General features: G+C 30.2%; 1 long non-coding RNA gene across 1 annotated transcript in view; it reads left to right on the top strand.

Annotated features, from left to right (window-relative positions):
- The window catches only part of LOC136796829 (uncharacterized), a 343,861-nt gene extending 329,542 nt beyond the window's left edge, over positions 1-14,319 (top strand). Inside the window, exon 3 of the long non-coding RNA XR_010844594.1 lies at positions 14,189-14,319. This is a non-coding gene — a long non-coding RNA (uncharacterized lncRNA). The remainder of the gene's footprint in view (positions 1-14,188) is intronic.
- The last annotated feature ends 8,309 nt before the right edge of the window (positions 14,320-22,628 follow it).

Raw genomic sequence — 22,628 nt, 5'->3', positions numbered from 1 at the left:
TTTCAGCTAAAACTATCTGTTTGAATTATATTGATAAATTTAATTTACCCAAAATAAATAAATCATTCTTTCTTTTCACACTTTTATCTTTAAATAAATGCGATTGTATTTAATAAAATGTAAATATCAGATAGCTGTGCACCCCTGTACAGCGGACAGTACTAGCCAAAGGCAATGGGAATTAGAAAAGACCGCACCTGTGGCTCACCTTACCTTTACCTCTAATTAACTTGATTCATCACTGATCCACAGGTTTCCGCATTTGTTATCCTGTCTTTTACGCGTAGTTTCTTATCTCCTTTAAAGTCTTAATTGTATTAATAATATGAGAAATATCAATATATATATATATATATATATAATAATAATTATATATTATAGCGATTATATATAATATAAATAAATATTATCTTTTATTAAATAAATCAATATTATCCATTTATAGTCTCAACACTTTTTATTACATCAATAGTCCAACGTTTCGGCCATCTCGCGGCTTTTCTTCCATACTGTGGCACAATTTTTTTTTCCAGAATTATATAATTAATTTTATTTTAAATATATTTTTTTTACCAAAATGCAATCTGAATTAAATTAAAATAAAAGGTCATTAATTTTAAGTCAAACACACCCTATTAAAAAGTAAATTATTAGAGAGTCATATTTATTATTAATAAGCTTACCTAAGCTTATGTTTAGTTACCTTTTCTTTAAAAAATTCATTAGTTTTTAAAACTTTTAATTTTCAATTAATCCACACTATCAATACCATATAAGCAAACTATTTGTAACCTTCCACTTCCAATTTAATTCAGATTGCATTTTGGTCAAAAAATCATATTTAAAATAAAATAAATTATATAATTTTGGAAAAAAATTAATTGTGCAACAGTATAGAAGAAAAGCCGCGTACATAGCTTAGGTAATTTTATTAACTTAAACTGTTTGACTTAAAATTAATGACCTGGGCAGAATAGCCTGCAAAACGATTTTTAAAATTTGATGTGAGGAGAGAATTTATATTTGAAGGTATGTTATATTATTAGTGATAATGTTATTGTTTTAATTGTTAAAAATGAATATATAATAAGCTGTTAAATATTTATATTGTCCTTGAGGATGACAATCCACGAATCAACGAAACGTTGGACTATTGATGAAATTTAAAAAATTGTTGAAACTAAATATGGATAATATTGATTTATTTAATAAATAATTACCAGTCTCAAAAAAGTGAAAAACATATATTTAAAATAGATTATCTTTTTCTTTACATCCGAACCTGTGAAATACAAAATTAACAATCAGCTAATTGTACGACTGTTACATTAATTAAATAAATAGCATGTAAGGCAAGAGGTAGAACAACAGCCAGCACCGACCTCTTACATCCTCAACCACGCTCTTTTTAGTCTCCTCCTTGTATCCTTTGGCATGAGAGTCGTCCCCATGTGTCCTATAAGTGTGTTTTGTTGTCCCAGTAATTTTTAATGAAACCGTTTGTGGTAAGTTCGAATGTATGTATGTGACCGTTGGAAATTTAAGTAACTTAGTGAAGTATGGTCATTTACTTACGTTCCGACCCACTTTGCAGGTCTTCATCAGGGCTGTCTGATGTTAGAAGAGATGACAGAAACCCTTCTTACATCAGACAGCCCTGCAAAGTAGGGCGAAACTTTGGTTAAAAATAAAGTTTTCTTCAACTATTTTGATACCTTTTTTGGCCGCCACCCGGACTATCTTCCTACAATCTATTTCATACGGTTAACTATCTTCTTCCAATGTGGTTATTTACGTGTCATGGAGCTTTGATCATAATTCGTTGTGTTTTAGATTGGAAATATTATAGTCGTTTGATGTGAGTTTGTTTTAAAGTAAAACTAGTCGGCTTTCCTTAATTTATAACAATATTCAATATCTTAAAATAAAATTATGAATAATTTAAATTTAACAGTACATGTAACTGTTAGATTTAACTACTTCTAACGTAATAATTTGTAGATGGGCTGGATAACGGATAGATTGCCCGAAGAGTTGTGCAAAATAATCTAAGTGAGAAGTATAAAGGATTTTTATCTTGAAAATGACAAAATAATAAAATGGTACACCCTTTACCAAAGTTTTAATATTGGACATTTTTTTGTTAAAGTTTATATTTACATTTGTTTTTTATTTTTCTTAGGAAATGGTAAAATAATTAGTGATGCTTAATTAGTGGTAATGCTATTTTTTTGTGTTTAGTTCCAGAATTTAATATTTTAAATACTCCTTTCTACCTTAGTTAATTTGCCTTAATCTTAAAACTATATTATTCAGAAGTTTAACATTAAATTCTATAGTATAATATGAATAAAACAACATTATATTCAATATGCTTCCACTTAGCTCTTCAATTATGGACAGATTTTTCGGACATTTTGGGTCTTTATTGTGTAAACTTGCACTTTTTAGGTTCTTGCTGCACGTTTTTTTGGTTTTTCACTGCACGCTAATCCGGCCTATAATTTTTCTTAGGAAATGGTAGAATAATTAGTGATGCTTAGTTCAGATAAGGTACTATAGCTTTGGCCAATCAGTGCCTTGAAAGGAACTTAATGAATCTAGAATGTTCCCGATACACTGCAGCCGAAATTGCAGCACGCGCTACCAACCGTTACTGAACATTACCTGATGAGAATTAGATCAGAATGAATATTTCGAAATTTTAGAAGTACAGTCGACAATAGAAGTTTAATAGCTTCTGGAAGGTTCACTGGAGAAACCATTATTTACGGTGCTCTAGTAAAAGGTCAGTTGTAGTAGCTCTACTGGAATGGTAGAGATTTGCTAAAAATAGATTTCCTAATAGTTGTTGACTTTGTTTACCATAATGCTGCCTTCATTCTGTAAACCAACTATACATGCTTCACCTGTTTACAATAATGCTGCTTTCATTCTATAAACGAACTATACATGCTTCACCTGTTACAATATTGCTACCTTCATTCTGTAAACGAACTATACATGCTTCACTTGTTTACAATATTGCTACCTTCATTCTGTAAACGAACTATACATGCTTCACTTGTTTACAATATTTCTACCTTCATTCTGTAAGTGAACTATACATACTTCACCTGTTTACAATATTGCTACCTTCATTCTGTAAGCGAACTATACGTGCTTCACCTGTTTCGCAGCTAACAAATCAATTCTCAGTAATATTTTTCAGAATGAAGCAAATTGATTGGTATAAGATAACCATAAAAAATGTATACCTTCTGAGCCATGCGCCAGTAATGTTTATTTTTGGTCATATTTTTTTTTATACTGAATAAATCCAGGATATCAATAGCTTTCAGGTATCTTAGATAAATAACAAATGAATATTACATTTGTATTTATATGGAAGATAGTCAAGTCCAGAAAATCGAATTTACTATTAAAATTTTTGGTATAGGTTGTCCCTGACTTAATAAAATTGTAAAAATTAACTTTAAAATTTTTATATTAAATTTCGGAAGTATACAGCATTCCGAAGTTTCTAATCCAATTTTTTTTGTTTAGTTCCAGAATTTAATATTTTAAATACTCCTTTCTACCTTAGTAAATTTTCCTTAATCTTAAAACTATATTATTAAGAAGTTTAACTTTAAATTCTATAGTATAATATGAATAAAACATCATTAAATCCAATGTGCTTCCACTTAACTCTTCAATTATGGACAGATTTTTTTGGACATTTTGGGTTTTTATTGTGCAATCCTGCACTTTTTAGGTTCTTGCTGCACGTTTTTTGTTTTTTCACTGCACGCTAATCCGGCTTTTAATTATAACTTTCAGCGATTTTGACAATGAATAAGAAGTCGAATTTAGTAAGTGAACATAATTTTACTTACCGTTTATTATTGAAATCACTGACAAATTTTTTTTAAATTTTGAAATATTAGTTAAATATTGTTTATATATTTTCAATTATTATAAATTATACTTGTGATCAAGTAAAAAGCTCTGGAGAGAGCGAAGTGCTGAAAGCATTATCAAAGTGGCGTTGCATTGAATCGCAATATAAGATAGTGCTGTCACGGAACCACTTCCTATTGATTATCTACGTCATATATCGTGGCTTCCGCTCTGGTTTACGCTTGATATATAGCTTCAGTTATTAATTATTTATAATATATTATTTAATTAATTAGTAATTCCGCTATGTTTAATGTTTATTAATTATGTAAATATATTATTAATTTACTAGTTTATTATTAATCACTATGTCTGTTGATGTATCTTTTTGGATAATTAATATATCAGTTAGGTAAGATTTTTTTTTTTACTAGTTCAGTACTCATTACTATGTGAGTTAATAATATTTTGATAGTTTCGTCTTTTATTTCTAAATAAATTAATCCTAATTTTTACTTAACACAAATAATTCCGTGAAGAACTGATTGGAGCTTCAGTTTTGGTAGATATTAAACAAAAACATTATATAAAGGATTTTACTTAAGGTTTAAGCGCTTGGGATTTCGGATATTTATTTCAGTTATATTATTGCTAATTTTAAGTAAAATAATTTTACTTCATCTAATATAAAAAGGGAATGATAACTTTGGGTTTTTAATAATTCATTTTAACTTTTTTGTTGATTTAATTTTTTTTTTTAACTTCAGAAAGTACAAAAAAAAACAACCCAAAAAACTAAGAATTTATATATAGAGTCGAATTTTTTTTATATCATTTTCCAAAATTTCACTGAAAAGTATATGGTCTTTAACTAGTTACGTTGTTTTTATATAGGCCATATCATTTCTACTGATATTGTCAAATAATGACGGTACAAACAACTATGGTAAAATTTATTGCTTTAGCTTTCCTGATTATGAGGAGCTATCGTGTTCTCAGCTTCTGTTGTTATAGCTTCTAATTTGTTAGAGATTAAATTAAACATTTCATTCAATAAAATACAAAGCGTTAAAATACATAGAAAGCCAACAAAAATTATTTATCAGCTCTTTAACAGTTTACGCTCGTTAAATTACTTTCCTGAGGGAAAAAATATATTCTTCGCTGTAAGGGTTATAATTAGATTTGTAAATAGGTAACCAGATCTCGCAAAAGAACCAGTATTTTTTTTCTCTGCCAAAGTTCCTGAAGCGGAAAAAGTTCTTCAAAGAAAAAGAACTACTAATTATTCTTGGTAAGCAAAAAGATGCTCGAAGAATAAATTTGATCTCGTCCTAGAAAATCCTTAATGAGCCACTGTTAGGTAACTGTTAATGAACGGGTAACAGTTCACTCGCTTGGAACTTGAGTTATTTCTTTAGTTTATGGAACCGCGTTCCTGGAACTGGAACGGCCTTGCCCTTCGGTCTTGGATAATGACAAGGACAGTTGTAACTTCTAAGCTATGCTGTGTGAATTTTGATTCTAACCCATCACCATATGATGAAGACACAATATATAGTGTCAGGTTAACATTTCCAGAAGCATAATACTCTATTATAAATTCAAGAATGGTTGTTGGAAGTCAAAAGGACAAGTTAACACACTTCCACCAGACTGGTTCTCATTTGCGTAAGTCGGCATTGACTTGTGAATGTTCTTACTGCATTTTCATTGTTTGTTTTTACAGCAACATTCGTTCTTTCACCGAGGGTTTTCAAGATTAACTGATTTTAGTCGTTTTTTGTATGATTTAACATAAAACATACCTTTATACAATTTATACAATAATTGTAAACATTTTATTGTATTTACTTAATAATAGAATTGGTTTATTTTTTTAAATAGATATTTGTGGTGATTTTTAAACTAAAAATCCTGGCAGAGAGCCAAGATGGATTAAACTGAATCGATTTAATGGATTGACAATATTAAAGTTTCACCACACGTCACAGTCATTGCGGAACGGGATAGCTTAGTGCGCAAGGCTAGTGACTAGAACGACCCAAGTTGGAATCCGGCTGAGGCAGATAATTATTCATGCTTCCTATAGCCGTAAGTCAACACTGTGGGTTCGGAAGCCTTGTGGGATCCACCCAGCCTCAAAGTGGGGACCCTTAGATAGGGGAAAAAAGCGTGGTCCTGAACAAATTAGTTACTTGCACAACTGTTGCTCAAGAAAAAGTACTTACGAAGTACTGAACCCCTGGTCCTTCACGGGTTGTAATGGCACAGTTTTTCATTATCATTTTAACATAAATTACTATCAATGAAATTTTTATTCATGAAAATAACATAAGTATTGATCGGTACATAACATTTTTAATATCTTAATAAGAATTGACTAAATTTGAAATAAAAATATATCATTTACTCTTTTTTTTAAATATTTTACTTTGTTCTTTCATAGATTCCAGGTATAGTTAAAAGGAATATAGAAATCAATTTTTTCCATTAATAACATATAAAAAAATACAAAAACTTAAATAGACACATTATAAGGATAAAGGAGTCACAGCACTCTACCTAAATCCGTTGCATCTAAAAAGAAATCCTTCCCTGATTTGTTCATTCCATCTTTTACAAGATCATTTATATTTCTAGCCTGAATATTATTTTACTCCATGTCAATTATTTAGTTTTATTGTTCATTATAATTATGGTTACCATTGTTTATTATAATTATGGTTACCATTGTTTGTTATAATTATGGTTACCATTGTTTATTATAATTATGGTTACCATTGTTTATTTCTGATAAGTTCTAGCTCAATAATGAAAACGGACGATTTTAACTTTTTATATTATTTCCAATATTATTCCAATTATTGAAATCTATTACGCCTGTTTGATTCGGTCGTTGATTTCCAGGAAAGTAAGGACCAATTTCTGAAATGGCGATTGGACGGCTCAATCCTGAGCTCCCCTCCTCTCCCCCCCTGATTATGTCCTATTGTTCTTAAAGGCTTCCCCTTGTCCATCCATTTATTTGGGAGATTCTTCTGCTCTATCTTACGCTACTGATTCGAGACTGATGTGGCTGATTGCATTTGATGTTCTCATTTAATATAATACATTTTTATCATCAGTAAAGAAATTATTACTATATAAATTGTCATTTAAAAAAATAGGTAAATAAAAAATATGTAGATGAGTATTCATCTCGGAACAAAAGATATAAGTTCCCTATATCCTTCCTTTATTAGATACTTGATATTTATTGCGAGCTTGGCATTCATTCCGTTTTAGGAATCCCTTATTGCTCTATAATGGTCGTAACTGAGAATATTTCCCGGAATATATTGTCTTGTTTACCGCCCCTTGAATTTTATTACACGAAATATTGTCAATTTTCTTATTTCATACCTTCCAATATTTATTTCCATCTTTTTAATTTATCCTACACAAACATTTTTCAATTTTTATTAAATATATTGTTTTGTTTCTGTAAATTTTTATTTTCTAGAAGAAGAAGAAGCCCGAAGTGTGCAAAATAGTGTTGTAAAACATTAACAAACAAGTGTGTTAAGTTGTGTATAAAATACCCAAATCCTGCGATCATCAACTATATGGTTTATTTTATAATATTGGAAACCTTAACTTACCTTGTTTGAATCATCATTGTAATATGTTAATGATAGTAAAGAATATAGTTTATTATTAGACATCATACTGACAAATACAGCTTTTCTTTTACTTGGGCATAATAGTATGTTAAAATTTTATAAATAAACATTAAGGTTGTGAAACTAAAAATAAAATTGTCCTTGAAGAGGACCGTATTGGCCAAAGCGTGGGATTTGTAAAGAAGTTTTAAGACTTTTTTGATATCTTTTGTTATTATTAATAAAACTACCTGTCAAGAACAAAATAATGAAAATTTATATAAAGTGAATTCTCATGTTTCATATCTTTTTATATTTATTTCCATCTTTATAATTCATCCTGTAAATTTTCTGTGTAGGCATAGCTTAATATTCATTTAATTTATTTTTTATTGTAGTTTATTTATTGTGATTTCTTGAGAGCGGCTCTTCGTGCAGTGAAAAAACCCGAAAGTGTGCAAAATAGTGCAGTAAAAACCTAAAGTCTGTAAAATTGTGCATAAACCACCCAAATCCTGCAAACATCTACTTTATTGTTTAATTTATAATAGTATTAAATAGAAAGCTTAACTAACCTTGTTTGAATCAACGTAATCTCGATATATACTTACAATTAAAAAATAAAACGGAAATAAGGGATTGTCATAATTACTACAAAGTCAAATGAAATGAAAAAGGGCTGAAGGTGAAGTGTGGATTGAAGTTGAAAAGTGAATCAATGAACATTTTTTTTTTAAAAATGAAGCTTATTCCAAAGAGATATTTTTATAGTTACCATCAGGAAGCTGCTGTAGTCTCAAAGCCAAAAAATCCACCCCTACGAAAGGAAGGTTTACGTTGAGGTTAATAGGAATGTCTGGTTTTTAATTTAAACTGAAACAGAAGGCAGCAATTGGCTCGTACTTCACCCCCCGTAAAGTACTTTCTGCCACGCCCCTGCAAGGCACATAAGGCTAACCTTTTTAGCTTCATTTTTTCTTTTCGCTTACCTTCTTCATGATGATCAAGGTTACCTCAGACCACTGATTAATAGCATTTCAAGAATATTCTTCACTTATTTTTATTTGTTCTTTTTTATATATATGATGAGTAGGGGGAAGTTTTCAATTAAATTTCACTAAAGGGACAACAACACCTTAAGGTTTTGGAAAATAAAGTATTATGTAAAATAATCTGACCGAAATAGGACGAATTAACGTGAGGATTTACAAAAAGCTAAACAACCTTGAACTAAGCGAACATTTTTTTAATTTTATTTATTTTTTTATTATGACCCTTGCTACTCATTTCTGACATACGGTGGGCTTATCTAGGTATTGTTATTGGTGGCGGGAACAAGTCCGGCATTTGGCCTCAAAAAATAATTAAATTGCCTCAGGTGTGAATCGAACCAACAACGTTCCGAACTGAGTGCTCTGGGACCTACGCCCCAACCCGCACGGCCGTCACGTGCCTTAAAGTCAAGCTTTAATTACGTGGCACCGCCCCAGCAATAAAAAAAGTCGATACCCCATGGCGGATTCGAGCCGACGTCGCAAACGTTCTCATATGGCAGAGACTTGAGCATCAGTCATCTATGCCTGAGCATCATAAACCCTGAACTGATGAGTAAACGTACGAGGACCAGACCGAAAAGTAGACGGGAAGAAAACGTAAGTCTGATTTGGGTTTGAAGGGGCATCACTGGATGTATGTACCGAACGATTAGTGGTATCGGCATCGAACCTTCTAGTTCGCTAAGCCTTAATTATTATTAGATTTTTCAAGATAAAATTAATAAATATCAAAGTTACCAAGAATTTTAACAAAAGAAAACGAAGCCTTGTATGTATATGTATATATATATATATATATATATATATATATAAAGATATGTAGTTCATATTAAAGGTTACTTGATTGTAAATGGATTCACAGGGTTTAATCAAAATCATTTGAGCCAGACTTGAGAAAATAAAAAAAAGTGTAAAATAAGTCTATTTAAGCCATATAGTTGCTGTAACATCCAAGACATCTGCATGCGCTGAACATGTAATTCGAAATTTTGCAAGATCACAATGCTTTACTTTATTTGATGCCTTGCTTTCCCCAACTATGTATCGAGATGTAATGTATCGATGGCTTACTTCTCATTAGTGCTAAGTACACGTAAACTAACTTTATGAAAAATACAATTAAAGATATTCTATCCTTTAAATTCCAACTTCTTGTAGAACTATAATTTTTCAATTAAGTTCAATTAAGTGTGTAATATTTTATTACAAATATGCTGTTTTCCAATTTCAGAATTTTAAATATTGCTCGATTAAACTATCTTTGTTTCCTCTTCCCGTTTTAAGTAAATATCTCAAAAGTGAGCAAATATTGCAAAGCCGGGCATGATTACCGTTTTTTTATGTATTTCTCAGTGTGTAGTACAGTGCGTGCATCCTGTAATAATTTTTTTTCACCAATAAAAACAGAAACTTGTGACCGGTCGGAATATGACCTGAATTAATGTTATTTGTAGACTGTTCTTTGACGAAGCGTTCCGTGAATCGGATCCAATCGAATTGGACCGCCCGCCCCGCCCCCGACTACGATGAACAAACTCGATTGGATATTCAAATGACTCCTTTTTTCCGCAGCCCCGCCGCGAAACCTCTTCGTTTCGGAGGTGCCCTTCCATATTCATCAGGCCTCCTCCACTTTGGTAATTCGATTAAGGGCTTGCTAAACTTTCTTCAGGCTCCTCTGCACAAGATTTTATATTCCTTTATTCACATAAAACAGTTAGCACTGATTTTGGTTTTTCTCTGTTATTATCCCGAATAAATGAGGTGCTAAGATACAATCTGGATTTAATCTTTTTATTAATGTTTTCCGCACTATTTTACGTCCCCTTTAAGGTAATTATTAATGGTCCATAAATAAAACCATTTATAGATTATCCATTGTTAACTTTAAACTTGAAAAATTACATTCTTGACAGTTTAGTTATATTTTTATTTATTACTAATTTTTGCCAAGCTCTGATAAATTCATTTCATAATGTATTTTTATTTGTCCAGAAAAAATATGAGGTGTCAGATACCTCAAATCCAGGTTGAGCATAGTCAACTGCAAGGCTTAACACTCATTCCAATAAAGGAGATATGAGGTCAGCCTTATCTTCCTTTTATGAACGCTAGATGTGCTGTAAGATGATTTTTCTTCAGCAATTGTCTTGAAACTGCGTAATCCAGTTAAATCAGTAACTTTAAATGCTTCAGCAATCGAGGCGTCTTCTTAACAATTTGAAGTCTGCGTCAGTGCTGGTTCGTTTCCTGCCTGAGCGAGTTGACTTTTATTTCCTGGCGGTACCACGAAATGAAAACTTTGATCCTCCTACTTTGGTTAGAATCGGTTGGTAACCTATAGAATAAATTCTCCTTCTCTTCATATATCTAAAATAGATTGGGGGTAAATAAAGAAAAAAAAATTAGTGTATAAAACTATATTATTTTTAATTTAACAAATAACTGATTGAATTTATTTTATATTGTTTCAAAAAAATTAAAAAATTATAGCGTAGAAAATACCTAGGATTAAAGAATAAGAAATAAATATTAATTAAACAATAAAGACATCCATACTTTAATAAAAAATCAAAATTTTCTAGTAGAAATACATTGATACTATAAAAAGCGGTTCTAAGATCCATCTCAACTTATGCCTGCCCCATATGGAGCTTTACTAGTTCAACTATTATATATATATATATAAAAAAAAAAAATACTAGTATTCCAAAAGGAATGTCATAGAAATTGTTAATAACTATCGAGTTTACACTATAGTTTCTAAAATGCACTCTGAATTAAATACAGATACCGTACAGGATTACGTATACAAACTGACACATAATTTCATCCTGTCTTGTCGCAACTCATTATTAAACCCTCTAATACACAGAAATAAGACATTACACTAAAACTACAACTCTTAGATATAAACACAAAAGAACCAAACATATATTAATATAAATATAAATCAATGCTATGTATTTTATTCTATGCAATGTTTAGTATTTTATATTAATTTAGTAATATTTCAGTTTTTTTTCCCTCTTCGGTTTGTTTTACCAAAATGTAAAATAGAGTGATTATGTAAAATGTAATTAGTATGAACAAAATTGTATTGTATAAGGGGGTAGCCCAAAACAATATAATAAATTTTGTAAATTATTTATTTTTGCAATAAAAACATCTACAATATATATTTTTAATTTTTTAAAAATAAATAAATGAAGTTAAAGGTTTAGCTGTATAAATTTTACCATAAATACTTTGGTCTATTACATTGAACTAACTAAAAAAATCTGAATTAAAAAGATGCGGTAGAAGATATATAGCTCTTTGTGCCCTTTGGGAATCGATAGTGTCCCCCCGTCGTTAGTGAACGGCGATAACACTTTTTAGCTCTTTTGATAATTCCCCCCGCAGCGCTCTTCCAATTTACCTTCTCATTCTGTTTTATAACAGCGCTAATTAAGACTCCTTCGTTAAGACCACATAGCTTTTGTTTTTTCTAACTCTCCTCCTTTTCTACCTCTCTGGCGAAGGCTTTGCAAATAATTAATGTTGTTATTCACTGTGTACCTCCCTCGGACTAATTAAGGAGCTAGTCCGCCGTCTTGAGGGAATTAATTGTTACAACTACTGAAAGCTGTTATAATTGTTATAGTTTATTGCTTTTAGTAAAACACAATGGGAAATCAGTCATTTGTTTTGAACATGCATGTTCCACGCATGTAGGGTTAGTAAATATACCTCAATATTTTTAAAACAATTTAGCACACGCAAAACTTTTAGGAGGACGTGATGCCATCCCATTTCTCTAATTTTTGTATATTTCTACGCCTACTCACGCACACGTAACTTCTGATTCTTTACTCATTTAATATTTGAACTCATCAGTTTTCTATTGATGTTATGAATCCTTGGGAATTTAAATTTATTTTCTGAGATCCTAAAACTTTTCATTCCTTAAGCATAGCCATCTATTCTTAACCACAGCCCTACTTCCTAAAAACTAATTATCGCTCCCTCCGTACCAAAGAGTGTACTTCCCTTCCTTTAACCAGCCCCCCTATGGCCAGCGAACTCTTACAGCGCCACGATACACAAATTGTATCGCTTAGTCTCGTTTGCGACCGATTTTAACCCACCAGTGGAATTTAAGTTTTTCACTTTCCACATGCTTTTACTTAGATCTCTAATTTTCAACATGTGTCATGGCCAAACCATCCCCTGAAGCAGAAAGCTCAGGTTTCATATTTTATTTTCCTAGATATTCGAATTCATCTCTTAAATATTTTGTACTTATTTATTTATTTTTTGTTTCAATCCCACGATACTCAACTCTTTTAATTTATGGTAGTTATTATTACTATTATTATTATTATTATTATGGCACTGCAGTAAATTTACACTTTGGTAGTGGCTGCTTGTTGATCAGATCAGAATTAGTAAGGTTTGTATGTCCTATTCTCAATCTTTCTATTGCGACTTTCTCCCTACGATTGAAACGATTTGACGTTGTCCATGATTTAGTTGTTTTTATAATAGTCTTTAATTTGCTTGGCTGACTTTCATTGCCAACTATATCATATTTTATTTTACAATGGAAGTCTTAATTCTGGGAGTGTCCGAATGGCCGTAATTGTCTGGTGAAAACGTTTTAAAAATAATTTTAGACAAGGTATTTTTAATCAGTTTCATTCCTGATCTGAAGTAATTGTATTGTTTAATATGAAATTAGGAAAATTATATTTTAGTATTCCCTGATTCCAGCACTTGTCTTAAAACTGCGTGAAACTGTTAATAATCCAGTTAAATCTGTAAGTTTAAATGCTTGAGCAATTGAGGCGTCTTCTTAGCAATTTCGAGTCTGCGTCGGTGCCGGTTCGTTTCCTGCCTGAGCGAGTTGACTTTTATTTCCTGGCGGTCCCACGAAATGAAAACCTTGATCCTCCTACTTTGGTTAGGTATCGTTTGGTAACCTGTAGAATTACTTCTCCTTCTCTTCATATTTCTAAAATAGATTGTTTAGAAAAAATAAGCGTTTAAAATTATATTGTTTTTAATTTAACATATAACTGATTAAATTTATTTTATATTTTTTCAATGTTAATAAGTATTATGGAGAAAAATTATTGCGTAGAATATACGTAGGATTAAAGAACAAGAAATAAATATTAATTAAACAATAAAGACATCCATACTTTAATAAAAAATCAAAATTTTCTAGTAGAAATAAATTGATACTATAAACAGCTGTTCTAAGATCCATCTCAACTTATGCCTGCCCCATATGGAGCTTTACTAGTTCTACTATTATGTATATAAAAAAAAATACTGGTATTCCAAAAGAAATACCATAGAAATTGTTAATAATTATCCAGTTTACACTATAATTTCTAGTATAAATTATATTTTAGTATTCCCTGATTACAATTCCATGTATGATCTTTCTACATTTCTACTTCATTTAGTATTTCTTATAAAATATGTTATATATGAATTATTACTTATATAATTGTAATAACTGTAATAATGTATAACAATAATTTTACATAAAATAGTTATATAATTGTACATATATTTATATTTATTGTAATTATTACAATATTTTTTATTTTATAGGTGCGACAGTGACTCTCTCTGCTCTATGTTGCTGAATTGCTAAATAAGGTGATTTTTTACATATATTTTACTATTTTATTTCATTATTATTACGAAATTTGTTTAGTTGGCAATGGGGCATAGTATTTATATTCAGTTTTTAAGGCTGCATTGTACTATACAGTATAATTAGTAATTAATATTTATAGGGGTTTTGAAGCAATATAATTAAATTCAATAAAAAAAAAAAAAAAAATTTGCATATATTACCTTCTTTTCTTTCCAAACAATATATGACGAAACAAACAAAATCTTTAGTTATTATTATAATTAGTTAAACAAATAGCAATGTTCATTAAATGTTCATGACCAATAGCCGAAAATGCATTATTTTAAACTTAGATGTCTCTGAAACGTACAAATCCGTTGCAATTTGTACATCAAATTAGGTGAAATGATATTGTCATATGTTAGTTCTAGGACCGATTGTACCAATCTCCGGTAAAACTAAGATTTGTTCAGGAGATTAGTGAAACAGCGGTAGCTTAGCTGCCTGTTTCTGGTTTACAGTTTGTTAATTAGATTATCATGGTTACCTAAAACTGAAATAACTGCCAAACTCCTCAATTCCTATCGCTCATACTAGATATTTGTTGTAATTGTAGATTCAATTAAATTTAAAATATTTTCGACAGCAACTTCGAAATCGCTAAAAAAATTCTTTATCCGATTTGGTCGAGGTTGTAATATTTTTTTTTTCATTATCGCCTGAGCAATTAATTCTTTGATGTCTTTGTCGTCTATCAAAGTGTCTATCTTTATTAATTCTATCTTATCGAATTTGGGAAGTAACGGAATAATATTATTAACCTTAATAATACTACGTGTTTGCGGCTTTAGCGCACTTGCTCAGCCTCCACTGACTCTCTACCAGTGATAAGGCGAGAGGGATGTCAGGGATCCTCAAGTCGATTGTGTAAATATTGTATATTAGAGTGTAAATGTGACTAGAGACTATTATTTTATCATTATGTTATTTATTTTTCATACAGATAGTTTGATTATGTTCATTTTGTTTATTCTTCTGTTTGTATATATTTTAAGTTTTTTTAAAATTTTATTTTAGTATGTATGAGATCATACATCACTATTACCTATTGCCCACAACTGTGTGGCAGATTGTAATATCCATCAATAAATAAAAAGTATTATTAGTAAAAAAAAAAATACTATACACCTTTGCTGCAGATAACAGTTCCATCTGGAGCAATTGAAGGTTTCTTGTATGGTTACCTACTTAAACGTAGATTTTCTCCAAATTTCAGTTTAACTGGCTATCATTGGCTTGTAAGGTTTAATCGCCAGATTAGAAGGTTTACTTTTCGGGTGCAAGGGATAATTATTCAGAAATCGTAGTTTAAACTGTGATGGTGCAACCGGCCCTGAGGCAGATTTATATTTCGTTAAAAGGCTCATGGCGAAAGCTATTTATTGAATTCTTGATTGAAATTTATTACTTCAATACTCCCCTCTGTCAAACCTATAGATATTGATTTGAGCGATATTAACACAATTGTCTTTGGAAGTATTCTCCCATGCTTTGCGAAGTTATTGCCATGGCCGCAGGCATATCCCACACGTGCCTGATAAATCTGTTCGATTTTACCCTCTGTGTTAGTTTGAAACTGTTTTCTCCCACTATATTTATAGGTGAAGACCTTGCCTTATTTCTATATCTTATATACTTCATATACGAAAAAATATGTTTTTTTGCAATCATTTACTTATTCATATTACAAAAAAAGACAATCCCAAAAAATTGTATTAAAAACATGGATTTGACTGCATGAAGACAGACAGACATACTCGAGACTAAATTTGTCTTATGTTCAAAAATAAGTTTATAAAAAATAAGTTTGGAAAACTTTTATTCTGAGGGTAAAATGTTCTGATTCCTTACTACCGAAATGAATCATTATATTCACTAAAACTTCTAATTATTGTAATTATAATTATATTAAGTCAAACGACTAACTTTGAATCCTTGTATAAGATTGAAAAGACAGGTCAGTGCTCGCGTATTCCCTCTATTATAACACTCACTAGAACATCGGTCTAAATTTACTACTATTTACCAAAGACACCTTTATCTGACTATAATAATACTAATTTGGAGTTATATATTATATTACATAGTTGAGCTTGGGAGGTCCACTAAAACCATCGAATTTGTCTCGTATCCAATCCTTATAATTCAAATTCTTTTTTATTATCCTTAATGATTCTACCTCAATGTAGAGGTATATATCGTGTAGATACAATATTCTCATACGTATATTGTATATGTACAATGCGTACGGGTAAATAAACCCCTAGGCCAAAACCAGATATGCTTTAGTGATGAACTCTTTAGTCGCCCCTTCATTCTATCATTTCACTTCAATTCCTTCCACGCGTTTGAAAAGAAGATGGTCATTCAAATCCAATCTAGAAATGTTATTGGAGTACCATCAATGGGCTCATTATCTACGAGTCTGTATTACGTCATTATACTATAATTCACATCATATATTTTAGTAAGTACTACCAGCGTAACGGTCCCTTCATGTTCAATTAATTCCATGGCATAGCCTTTGGTTATAGCTGGACTATACCACCTTAGTTGGACTGATATCAGTACCTTATAATCTATACTAATTTATTTTAAAGAAGTGTACAAAAAAAAAAATTAGTAAGTACTGTTGTAAATTTCTGTAAATAATTGCATGAAAAAAAAATAGGAAAAAAGGATATTCATCTAAACCTATGAGATGTTATTTTAATCAAATAATGACAGATTATAGTTTGAATTGAATTCCATAAAATGGAAAAATAAGTTAAGTCATCTGAAGTAAAATATTATTATGCTAGCTTGCCCAATAGAGGTTATTATAGAGCTCAACCCTCCCGGAACATATCCATCCCATTATAGAAGTGTACTTAAAATTATAAGGTATAGGGTCCTGATATACTTACGTGAGATTGATGGGGTTCCACTAATGGAAAGGGGGTTCGATATTCTGATAACTTATGGGGTCTTCCCCCCATCTTTTCTTCCTCTCCCTGGGAATCATATTAAATATAAATTATTAGTGAGTCGTAAATTTTTCATTTTATGAAAAAATTGTTGTATACAATATATATATATGAAATAAAATTTTTCTACAATAATAAAATGGTCGCAGTCATAACTTATATAGGCCTTAAAAAATATACAAAAACAAACTTATATTGGGTTGCGAAAGAGAAAATGACTTAATGGTCTATTTTCAGTGGCATAGGGAAAAAAAGTAATTTAACTCAGAAATTTCTCAAAATATTATAATAATTTACTAACATAAAGACCCAACAACGATGTGATTACATTTATAATTACAGAGGTCTACAAAGCGAAACTTTCTGAAGTCTGATTTGCTACTTTTGGCTATTCTTTTTTTTTTTTTTGTAAGCTTAAATCGAAAATGAACTCTTGTTTTATGATATAAAAATTTAAAAATCTTCAACGTAAATTTTTCATAACATTGAAAGGACTCCATAATTTACCAAAGGGATATTTCCACTGAGCCAATTTGAATTTGAGATGTAGGACAATGGAACTATACTTTGTCTTAGATCTCAAATTAAAAATCTAAAATGAGTTTTCTTGTGGGTAACGAAGAAGAATGGTATTGGCAAAGGTTCTACCTTCTTAGTTTCTTGGACCTTCTAAAATTAAAATTAAAAAAAAAAAGATATAAATAATTGAAAGAAAATTGTAATTATTAAAAAAAAAAAAAAAAAAAAAAAAAAAAAAAAAATTAGACCCCTACAGATAAACTCATTTTAGACATAGTATACTTCTGATAATATGAATAAGTTTGTATTCTTTCTTTTATCATCCAAAGATTTTAAAGGATTTTAGTCGAGTTAATGGTTGACCGTGGGCATATGAATGGGTGAATGGTTGAGAAGTGGATTCAATTAACTTTAAAGGAAATATTTCTTATTTATTTAAATTAATTATTTAATATTTAGTATAGTAAGTTTATTTTTAAAGCAGGGGTAAGATATAATGAAAAATTAGTAAATTCCTTTGCCTCATTTCTACACAAGTAGGAGTGTTGATCAAAACTCAATTTGTCCAATTTTAGAATGGTATTATTAAAAAAATATTATGGGAACATTTCATGTAGATAAGTTAAATTTGTATTGGAGATATTTATTTTCAGCACTTATTTGTCAAAGGAAAACATTTTTAATTGTCAGTTAGATCATTGCTTTTTTGAAGTGGACATATTAACTTCTGATAAAATATTTCTTTTTGTTGAAATAAATTATTTAATATTTATTTATTCAGTGTAGTAAGTTTCTTTTAAAGGTAGAGCTTAAAGATAATGAAAATTTTTAGTAAATTCCCTTGCCTCATTTCCATGCAAGAAGGAGCAGTGATTTTAGAGTGGCTTATATAGGAGGAGCGTTACTTTGTGTTTTAAATTTCCATACTCCTATGCTAATACTTAAAATTGGCGACCCAGGAACGGAAGGTGAAATTTGAATCTTTTAGGAGTTACTTACGTTCATTCGAGATAATGAATATTTTTGAACTTGCTTTTCAAATTTCTTTATTAGAAAAAGTAGATATCAGATATCCGAATTTATTTCATTGTTCGAAATTATTGTTCGGATTATCTATTAATATATTTTCAGTAATTTAAATAAAAGCCTTCTTTATTATTATTATTTCATTCACAATGTAACCTGTGTAATTTGGATCCTAAGTGACCTAGGATTTTTCTTCACTTAAGGGAACTTTTCATTCATCCAGTTTTTCAAATATGAAGTTTAGAATGAAAGTTTTATATTTACTTATAGAGCGACCCGCTAAGAAATGTACCATTTAATTATACTCGTAGAAGAAAAAATGTTATTTTATGTTATGTATATCCTTTCATTTTTGAAAGCAATACGGCTAAGATAAATCAGTTACATTAGTTTTTATTTGAGTGCTACCACCTTAAAGATGTTTCTCGATAACATAAATTTAATCAAGTATATCAGGATTGTTAACATTGGACATGTCAGAATATTTATGTAAGGTATCTATTACTTTTTCTGCGTCACGCTTAGATACCCTTTCTAAAGTCTCTTTCAACTCCCCTCTTCTTCTATTTCCAAAGAAGAGCGCGCAGAAACAATGTTGTCATCAGCGAGCTGGTCTGAAACTAGTAATTCGTCGTTATTTATTTATTAAGTATAAATTGGAGTGGGGGAGGGGAGTCAAAATTAGGTCAATAATAATTTTTAAAAAACAAGTAAAACTTATTTAAAGTCCTTAAGTTCAGTCCATCATCAGGGTTGAAAACATAAACGTAATAACGACCAGAAGATAGTTGAGAAAATATGAAAACAAAGAAACAGCATGATAAGAAATATATAAAATAACAAATGATACTGGAAGCAGATAAATATAATATAGAAACGGTAAGAATGTATCAATGAAAATTTGTAAGTAGTTTTTTTTTTTTTAATTTACTTATTTATTTTAATGTTGGTCATTGTATTTATTTCATTTCTTCCTTCCCTGGAATGCTGGTTTTGTTAATTTTCAATTTTTCATTCTTTACAGTTTTAATTTGAATTCCTTCTCTTTTTTAAATATTTTCAATGTTTGTTAATTTTCTGTTTTGTTTTTTATAAATTTGCACCTTTTATATTATATTTGACTTCTTTTAGCATCATTTGTTATTTTCTCAATTTCATGTTTTAATATTTCTTTGTTTTCATTGTTTCCCGCTATGGCGTTGTTTGATTTTAAATTCTAATGAAGGCCTGAAAATTTAGGCCGAAACGTCGCCACAAATAAAAAAAAGTTTTACTTATTTGTGTTTGTTATTACTGTCCGCTACCTCTGAAAATCTCTTCTGTATATTCTATAAATACTTTAAAAAATCCAGTGAAGCCATAACCTTCAATTTACCATAATTGAATGTAGAGTGATGTTTCATTTGTAGAAAGTCTGAACGTACAAGGTCCATTACTGAAGGTTCTTTTAACTCATCTCAAAGTGAACTTGAAAAGACTTAGTTGAGTTTGTTGGGTAATAGGATGCTGGCCTGGACCATTTGTAATTAACTAGATCGATATGTCGGCTTTTTTGATCGATTGTGCCCGAGTTTCATTAACGCTCCGTTATCTAGGCAGTCATTGTTGGTAACCTCATTGAGTGCCTTTGTTCACTAACGACTAACTCTCCGCGTAATGACAACGAGATCCATTGTTAGGGACCGGTAAATAGTAACATGCGCGTGAATTAATCGAGTCTACTGGTCGAGAAGTCCGTTCGATACAGAGTTCTGAGAACGGCTCTTTCGCTAACATTCATTCATTGCGGTCTAGTCGAGTACATACGCGTTTCTACAGACATGACCGGGATCAACGTTCTCTTCTGGGAATCAAAAGCTCTATCGAATAATAATCATGCCAATATGGAAGCTCATCATCAGTAACTCTTTCACATCTTCTATAAAGGCGGGTCTACATCCTTGCCACTTGCCGCAAAGTTATAACTATTTACAAAGGCTTGGTAAATAGACAAGCAACCAACAACGATATACAACAAGCTTATGTGTTTTAGAGAAGCAAGCATGGTAAACCTTCGCTCCTACATTTAATCAATTTTTATTATGATAACAAAATATAAACAAACGTAAATATCGCCCAAAAAGATGTGTAATATGAATTCATAGATTTGGTAATGCATGGGTGCTTGTTAATGTAATTGCCCAGGCATACAATGTTTTTATGAACTTTCATTTTTGTTTTAATATATTTAAATGAATTTTAATTAATTAAATGAAATTTCACGAATTCATTCACTCTCAATAAAACAAAAATCAAATCTGTAGTGCTACATCCCATATTGGGTCTGGGGGTACAGTACTTTGTAAGGAAGTACAAGGTACTTTACTAGACCAACGGTTGTGCAAGGAGGTGATTTATTAATGGTATCGACTTAATGACGCTGGTTGGACCTCGGAATGCTCCCGAATCTATAGGTCTTACTCACGGCTGTAGTGGAACAGAAAATATCTGCCACAACCAAATTAAAACCCGGATCCTTGGAGTAAATAGCACATTGCCTTACCATTGAGATAATCACTCCCACCACTCAATCTATAGACTCTTAACATTTGCAATCATAAATTTAATTATTAAGTTAATTTAAATTTAAATTTAATTATAAAGTTAATTATTGATTCTGAAAGTAGGGCTAATTCTTAAATAATTTAAAACACGGAGAGCACAATCTAAAATGAAATTGATTCAAGAGGCGAACGCCCTTTAGAAGCACACATCAAAATTGAGAACGTTAAATGTAAGAGTGTCCTTGAATTTATAAACTTGTGTATGCAGAAATTTGAAGAAATCCGATTCACAATCAATGGAATAACATATTGATATTATACAAAATTATATGTTTTTTGCGGACTAAATTGCTCAAATTTTATTTGTGTTAAAATATAAACTTATATTTTTTTCTTATGATTGTTTCTGAATCCAAATAGTTTGTTTCAGAATAATATTTTTGTATTTGTGTTTATTTATACATAAACATTAATTTGGGTAGCTTTTAACGTAGAGCAATACATTTGCTATCTAAAGAAATTTAAATTTTAGGAACTTTCAACAGTATTATTTTACTTTACATACATGTTTCTAACACTAATAAAATTTAGAATATTTTTGGCAATTTAAGTATTATTAAGCTCAATAAGAAGGAGAAAGGAGGAAGAGGAAAACAATTTTAACCAGAGAGCGGTATATTTATATACTTAAAAGTAACCAAAATAATAAATTGGCTAAAAGCCTTGACGAGTTAAAAAAACATATTTTGCTTTCTTATGCTTTAATATTCTTTTCACTGTTTGACATTAAAATAATAGTGACCTTTAGTATTATAACAATTATGAATAAAACCATTATTAGCTCTAAAAACTAATACCAGCTCAGCGCACTTAGCACTAAAATTACAAAGGTTTAGTACATATCATTCAGTGCCTGTAGAAACATGCTAATTCCTTTAACAGATATATTCAATTATTTATAATTATTGTTGGAAAGTACAGAATTTATTTTTATTATTATTATTATTATTATTTGTACAATGCTATAAATTATAACTGTATAAAATGTTAAATCAAGAAAGTATCATATTGTATATCTATGTATGTATGGATTTAGGATCTATGTAATTTATATAAATAAATCTATGTAGTAATTTCCTAACACCAATTAGACGTTTACAACGTAGCTCCATAGCTACGTTGTAATATAAGCCAATAAAGGCATCTAATCTATGAACTTGTATTACATAGACAAAGTTATTAGAAACTATTCTACATTTCCACTAAGAAAGAAAACAATTTATTTCTTTTTTGATGGA

This window comes from Halyomorpha halys, unplaced genomic scaffold (assembly GCF_000696795.3).
Source record: "Halyomorpha halys isolate HHAL.00 unplaced genomic scaffold, Hhal_1.1 Scaffold625.1, whole genome shotgun sequence".
NCBI lineage: Eukaryota > Metazoa > Arthropoda > Insecta > Hemiptera > Pentatomidae > Halyomorpha > Halyomorpha halys.
The sequence above is the reverse complement of the archived record's forward strand: the minus strand, read 5'-3'. Positions and strand labels throughout refer to the sequence as shown.